Source organism: Nomascus leucogenys, chromosome 3 (genome assembly GCF_006542625.1).
Source record: "Nomascus leucogenys isolate Asia chromosome 3, Asia_NLE_v1, whole genome shotgun sequence".
Lineage (NCBI taxonomy): Eukaryota > Metazoa > Chordata > Mammalia > Primates > Hylobatidae > Nomascus > Nomascus leucogenys.
Genome location: NC_044383.1, coordinates 17,233,158 through 17,240,928, shown reverse-complemented (window position 1 = coordinate 17,240,928; position 7,771 = coordinate 17,233,158).

The following is a 7,771-nucleotide window of genomic DNA, read 5'->3' as shown; positions in this document are numbered from 1 at the left end:
TACTGTTCTAGGGGCTGGGAATCAGTGGTGTGCCCAAGACCGCCTCGTGAAGCTACCATTTGATTGTGGCTCCTGGATTTTATTTCAGGATATTTACTCCCATTACATACACACCACTGTTTGATATACAAAGACCCATCAAAAATGATGAGTCTCAGCAGAGAACTCACTGCCCTCCAAGAGCTGATAAACTATGTTAGATTAGCTATCTCCAAACCTCATCAAATCAATCCCATGGGCATTTAATTGCAGAGGACATTCAAATTGTCGCTAATTCCTTTGATCATTTTTTTCACATTCTTTTCCTTTAATATTCTAGATTAGGAGACAATTGACTCTGGAAGGTTTAGTGATTACCTAATATAAACTCACTCTCAGTTTCTGGAGTGTTTTCTTGTCCTCCCTGGGATCATTTGGATAGATTCTGGAATCTCTTCTTGTCCTTGCCAGGATCTATATCCTCTATCCTCTTCTCTGGAGTACTGACAGAAGATTGGGACTTACAAGTGATACTTCCATTTTCTTCCTCCTTTCTGTCTTGCCCCAACTCTTTTCTCTTTTGAACTATTTCATCCATTTGGTACTGTTAACTACTAAAGTAGAGGAGGGAATTAAAGGTCTATAGTGTTCCAGAAAGTTCTTGAGACATGGACCTATTTTTAATGTTTTTTCTATATGACTCAGATTCTTTCCTTTCATATTTCACCTTTTGACTGTGACACACTTTTATGAGAATTCTGTGCGGCTTATTGTATATACTCAGATACAATATTTAAAGTATGTAACCACTGTGGTAGACAGAATAATGGTCCCCAAAGATATCTACATCTTAATCCCTGGAACCTGTGAATATGTCACCTTACCTGGCAAGAGGGACTTTGAAGATGTGATTAAATTAAGGATTTTGAGATGGCAAGATTATCCTGGATTATCTGGGTGGGCCCAATGGGATCATTAGGGTCTTTCTAAGAGGGAAGTGGGAGTGTCAGAGCAGCAGAGAGATTTGAGGGTGCTACATTGCTGGCTTAAAGAAGAAGGAAGAGGCCAGGAGCTAAGGGATGTGGGCAGCTTTTACAATCTGGAAAAGGCAAGGAAAGGAATTGCCTCTCAGAGCCTCCAGAAAGACTAGCAGTGGCTTGATTTTAGCTTACGAAGACCTATTTCAGACTTCTGACCTGCATAACTGTGAGATCACACATTTGTATTATTTTAAGTTGATGATTTGTTACAGCAGCCATAAGACACTAATACATCTATAGACCTAGGCACTGAGCCGTCAAAACTGACACTGAGCAGAGGCCTTTTTTTAAGCCAGGCATTAGCCAGTTAGATGCCAGACTGTGGGTAGTTCTGCCTGGTGGTGGAGGTAGAACAGCCAGAGTGATAAGGGTTGGTCTTGGAGGACTGGGAAGCAATTATTTGCCAATCTGTGTGGGAGCATTTCAATATATTTACAGGTAGAATGGGTGTACAGTGAATTTCTACTGTGTACACACTTACATACAATGAAATCTGAAAGACATAGAGAGAATTCTGGCAGAAATCTTGAATTTTTCTTCCCTAAGACCCTGATAATGATTCTTAACTGAAGGCAATGATCCTCATACATTTCTAGATTCTTTTCTGTGTCCTGTCTGGGGCTTTTCCAGAGAGTGAAGTGAGACGACTCCTTGCTTAAAGGATTTGATTACTAAATTTTTAGTTTTTGGGTTTTTTTTTCTAAGTTACTATCTGAAATTTCCATCTGTAAGTATTGTTTTTATTTTTTTCTTTCCTCTTTCCTATTCACTCCCTTTCTTTTACTCTACCTCTCCTATCCCCATTTGAAAACAAGTAAAATAAGGGAGAAAGAGAGTCAATGACTTGTTCTAGGTCACATAGCTAGTTATCAGCCAAATGAGCCCTGGACCCAGGTGGAAACACTCCAGCCAGTCCACTGAGATGTGCAGCCACTCTTCCACCAAGGATGAGCCCCAGACCCAGGTGGACACACTCCAGCCAGTCCACTGAGATGTGCAGCCACTCTTCCACCAAGGATGAGCCCCGGACCCAGGTGGACACACTCCAGCCAGTCCACCGAGATGTGCAGCCACTCTTCCACCAAGGGAGCAGTGCACAGTTGTCATTTTCTTATTCTTAAGAAGAAGCAACCCTTTTAGGGGCCTCCACTACATTTGGATAAATCCAAACTCCTTCTTTTGCCTTCTAGGCCCTGCATGATCTGACCCCTTTGACAACGCTTTCTGTGCCCTAATTCCACTGGCTTCCTCTCTGCTCTGCAGATGCCAAGTTCTTCCAGCCTGAGAGACTGTGAAGCGTAAGTGTGTTGCTAACATCATTCACAGCAGGTCTCCTTTCTATGCTGTTATATTCATACCTACACTTACTCCATTTGTATTGAATTAATGAGTGTGAATTAATGAATGTGAGGACATGAGATTTGGGAGGTGCCAGGGGCAGAATGATGTGGTTTGGCTGTGTCCCCACCCAAATATCATCTTGAATTATAGTTCCCACAATCCCCATGTGTCATGGGAGGGACCACGTAGAGATAATTGAATCATGGGGGTGGTTACTCTCATGTTATTCTTGTGATAGTGAGTGACTTCTCAGCAGGTCTGATGGTTTGATAAGGGGCTTTCCCCTAGGCTGGTCACTCATTCTTCTTCTCCCTGCCACTATATGAAGAAGGACGTGTTTGCGTCCCCTTCCACCACGATTGTAAGTTTCCTGAGGCCTTTCTAGTCATGCTGAACTGTGAGTTACTTAAACCTCGTTCCTTTATAAATTACCCAGTCTCAGGTATGTTTTTATTAGCAGCGTGAGAATGAACTAATAAGCCTTGTTTTCTGTTGCCCCTGCAGGCTCTTTGAGTTCTGAGAGCTCATTTACCTTGTTCATTGTTGTGGCACAGGAGCTGGCACAAGTAGATCTTCAATGAACACTAAATGATGTTTGTGGTCACTCCTCACAGACTCACCCTCAAGCCCTAATACAACTGTCAAAGCATGGAATTCCTAATCCATCTTATAAACCACTGAGACAGGCTGCCAATCAGATGCTGAGACTGAAAAAAAGAAAGAAAGGGTGTCTGGTTGGTTACATTAAACATCACAGCTGGCACTTAAAGGAAGTGGAAACTAGCTTTCTGACTTCTGTGGTAAGCAGCTTACATGGTGAAGCAGGAGATTTGAATCCCCTTATCTACTCCTAGATGAGAATATTATGTCTCATTTACAGTTACAGCCTTCTGGACCAAAATATCATATTTTATGAGTAATAATAACTGTAAGTAAGATGAAAGACATCACAAAAGAATGAAAGCATTTAAAATACAACAATTACTGAAATAAAATCATCTTTAGGACATTTTTCTGACAAGTTCTCTTAGGTTTTATTAATTTCTTCTAAGAATAACACCATGAATCTTTTTTATGAGTGTTTGGATCCTTCATGCACAATCCCTGCATTTATTCACTTGAGGCTATGGTACAAAACAGTGTGGGATCTCAGCTCATTTCCTTTTTTTTTTCTGTGTTAACATCTTGAAAAAGGAAATGCTAAAGGGTAGATTGTCTAATGGTATAAGAAACCTGTGCATGTACACATTTTGTAAGCAAAATAATGAAATATAACAAGCACAAAATTATAAGACGGTCAAATTTCAAATGATGACATATACATTTATTCAGTAATTCTAGAATTTTGCAAAATTTACTTATATGTCTTCAGATAATTTCAATTCCTTCCACTTTTTATTCATTCCATTTAATTCTTTTCCAGAACTGCTTACTATTAAACTATGAAATAATCAGCTTACTTTCTGTTTAAAATGTTTCTTAGTGAGCTCTTTTATCTAAATGCTAATTAATTATTTCCTTTAAGCTTCTTAAGGGGTTTTCTACATTCTATTAACAGCACACCTGCAATGTCAAATAAAAGATAAGGTTTATGAGCCGTGTAAACTATGATAAAACATTTTGAACTGTCTATGACATCCTGGCGGGAAAATAATGGCAGTGTCTGGTTTTTATAACGCAATACTATTGTATTAAAGCCACTAAAGTCATTGCAAACATTGACAGCATAAAGTAGCTTTATCCTGATAAATGAGCAATTTAGCAAAGTGTTTTAAGAAACAGAATTATGGTTCACTCTGTCTACACACATATGTGTATGTGTACATTAAATTTTTTCAAACTTTCCAGTCACTGTAAATAATTCACAGAACGTAATAGAAATATTGCAATTTATCCCAAATTTCCAAATAGTTGGTATGACTAATTCACTTAAATTAATAGAAATCTTCATTCATGGAAATTGTGATACACGATTAGACAGAGTAGAATATGTTAACTGTTGGTTTAAGTTTAGACCTACTCAACAACTAAGAGTCAATAATTTAGTGGGTAAGTAATCATGTATTAATTAGGTAGATAAATAATGATTAAATGTCATTACTTATTTAATGACTAGAATAAGTAACGGTAAGAAAACAAACCGTCTTAAAATTATCTTTTAATTATTCTTATATAATAATCTCAAACCACTTCATTGTCATGTAAGCTACAACTTGATAACAACTAGATTTTAAGCCCCTTGTCTTATTCATCTTTGTAATGCCAGATTCTTACTTGCTGTACATATAGTATATACCCAATAAATATTTATTGGATAAATAAATGAATTATACACAGTAGAGAATTTTGTTTTCCAAGTTTTGTTTTATTTTTGTTTTCTGGGGCTGACAATCTACTCTCTTGGCTACAGTACCTGAGATAGCCTTCCTGGCCCCCATGCTGGGCTCTGGGCTCTGACAATGTAAAATCCAAGTTCACCAGGTACACTGCAGATTTTTCTTCCAAATATTTTGATATTTAATGATTCCTAAAGTGAATGGAATTTCTTCATGCAATGTATTTCATGACCCAAAAAAAAAATTGGATTTCTTAATCAGTGATTAAGAATTGACCATTTACCTTCATTTTTACATAGAAGTATAATATTGATGATAAAATGGATGCTTTTAAGCATTTATATCTATATATCATTTTATCATACATATTTGTATGTATGTATGTATATGTATATATGTATGCATGCATGTGTGTTTCTCAATATCTCTATCTGTCTGTCTAGTAATATTATCATCTCTCTAATCTCCTTAATGGGGAAGGGTCCCTGCAGAAGATAAACTGTTCCAAGCCAAGCCAGCCCTTTACCCTGGTTATGATACCGTTTCTTCAAACACTTTTTTTTTTTTTTTTTTTTTTTTGAGATGGAGTCTCGCTCTGTGGCCCAGGCTGGAGTGCAGTGGTGTGATCTAGGCTCACTGCAAGCTCCGCCTCCTGGGTTCACTCCATTCTCCTGCCTCAGCCTCCCGAGTAGCTGGGACTACAGGCACCTGCCACCATGCCCGGCTATTTTTTTTTTTTTTTTGTATTTTTAGTAGAGACGGGGTTTCACCATGTTATCCAGGATGGTCTCGATCTCCTGACCTCGTGATCCGCCCGCCTCGGCCTCCCAAAGTGCTGGGATTACAGGCGTGAGCCACCATGCCTGCCCTCTTCAAACTCTTATAAGAAAGTTCACTATAGGAAACAGACTAAAGAGGAGTTACTTTAATTGAAGTGGTTCAAAGCCACTGGTGAACAAAAAATATCTTTCATTGGAACAGAAAAAATATAGATGGGGGTTCTAGACCTAGCTCTGATATAAACTGCATGTACAACACTGGGGAAATTTATCAACCTCCCTGGCCTTATGTTAACATCTATAAAAGAAAAGGATTGTGCAAGATGTTTTCTACAGTCCCTTAAATCACTAAAAATGCTTTGACCATAACAGAAATAAATCAGTCTTGCTTAAAATTTTGTTTTAAATCATAGCTATTTCCTGCAGCTTATCTTTTCAGGTTGGTTATGGATTGACTTACGTCCACCCAAAAGAAATGTTGAAGTCCTAACTTGAACAGTCCCAGTACATCCAAACATGACCGTATTTGGAAATAGGGTCATTTTCAGATATAATTAGTTAACATGAGGTCATGCTGGATTAGTGTAGACCCTTTATCCAATATGACTGGGGTCCTTATAAAGAGAGGAGAAGAGGCCAGGCACGGTGGCTCATGCCTGTAATCCCAGCACTCTGGGAGGCCGAGGAAGGCAGATCACAAGGTCAGGAGATCCAGACCATCCTGGCTAACATAGTGAAACCCCATCTCTACTAAAAATACAAAAAATTAGCCGGGCGTGGTGGCGGGCACCTGTAGTCCCAGCTACTCGGGAGGCTGAGGCAGGAGAATGGTGTGAACCCGGGAGGCGGAGTTTGCAGTGAGCTGAGATCGGGCCACAGCACTCCAGCCTGGGAGATAGAGCGAGACCCCGTCTCAAATAAAAAAAAAAAGAGAGGAGAAGAGAGAAAGAGACAGAGACACACAGGGAGAATTCCAAATGACAACAGACTCTGAGACAGGAGTGACTCTCTATAAGCCAAAGAATGCTAGGGTTGACCAGCAAGCACCAGAAGCTGGGGAGAGGCAAGGAATAGATTCTCCACAAGAGCACCCACAGGGAACCAACTGAGCTGACACCTTGATTTTAGACTTTCAGTCTCCAGAGCTGTGAGAGAATAAATTTCTGTTCTAAAACACTCAGCTGTGGTACTTTGTTATAGCAGCCTCAGGAAACAAATATAAATATTAGGAAACATATAATATTTTGCATATGAATTGCATGTTTAGCTTTATGTATTAGATATATGGTTGGTGGAATAAGCATTTATAACAAGACAGAACCCAGTTTCAATTATTTTTCCTTAAATCACATCTTATTTTAATTCATTACAAATACATTGCATTACTAATCCAAATTCTAGAAGTCTGCAATTTATTTAGAAAAAATATTAATTTGTTGGTAATAAGCATTTTTTTGAAAATGTATCTACCTTGAAACAAAACACAGCTACTTAAATAGTCTTATTTTCTCCTGCTTCTAGTTTTTAGAGGCAGTAAAGGGAAGTGGTTAAGGCCTTTGCCTTAAGAGACCATCAGGATTCAAGTTCTGATTCTGCTGCTTCCTAGCTACTGTATGTGACCTTAGACAAGTTACTTGGCTATGTCTCCTCAGTCTCCAAAATAATAAAAGCATTAATCTCTTACGGTTGTTGGGTCAATTAAAAGAATTACTACATGTCAAAGTCTCAGATGGTTATTGTCTCATAGCAAGGGCTATAGCCTGAACGTTTGTGTCACCCCCATGCCAAATTCATATGCTGAAATCCTAACTCTTAAGGTGATGGTATTCGGGAGTGAGGCTTTTGGAAGGTGATTAGGTTGTGAGGGCAGGGACCTCATGATTAGGACTGGTGTCCTTATAAAAGAGACAGCAAAATGCTAGCTAGCTCCTCCTACCATGTGAAGACACAGTAAGACCCTTTCTATGGACAAGGAAATGGGCCCTCACCAGACACTGAATTCGCTGGCACCTTGATCTTGGACTTCATAGACCCCCAGAACTATGAGTAATACATTTCCATTGTTTTTAAGCTATCTAGTTTATGGCATTTTGTTATAGAACCCTGAATGGACTTTGCCAGTGAGCTATTCAACACATGCTACATATTAGTCTCTCCTTTTTTAATTTTTTAAATTATACTTTAAGTTCTGGGATACAAGTGCAGAACGTGCAGGTTTGTTACATAGCTATATACATGCAATGGTGGTTTGCTGCACCCAATCAACCTGTTAATCTCTTTCTTTTTAGTGCTTCTA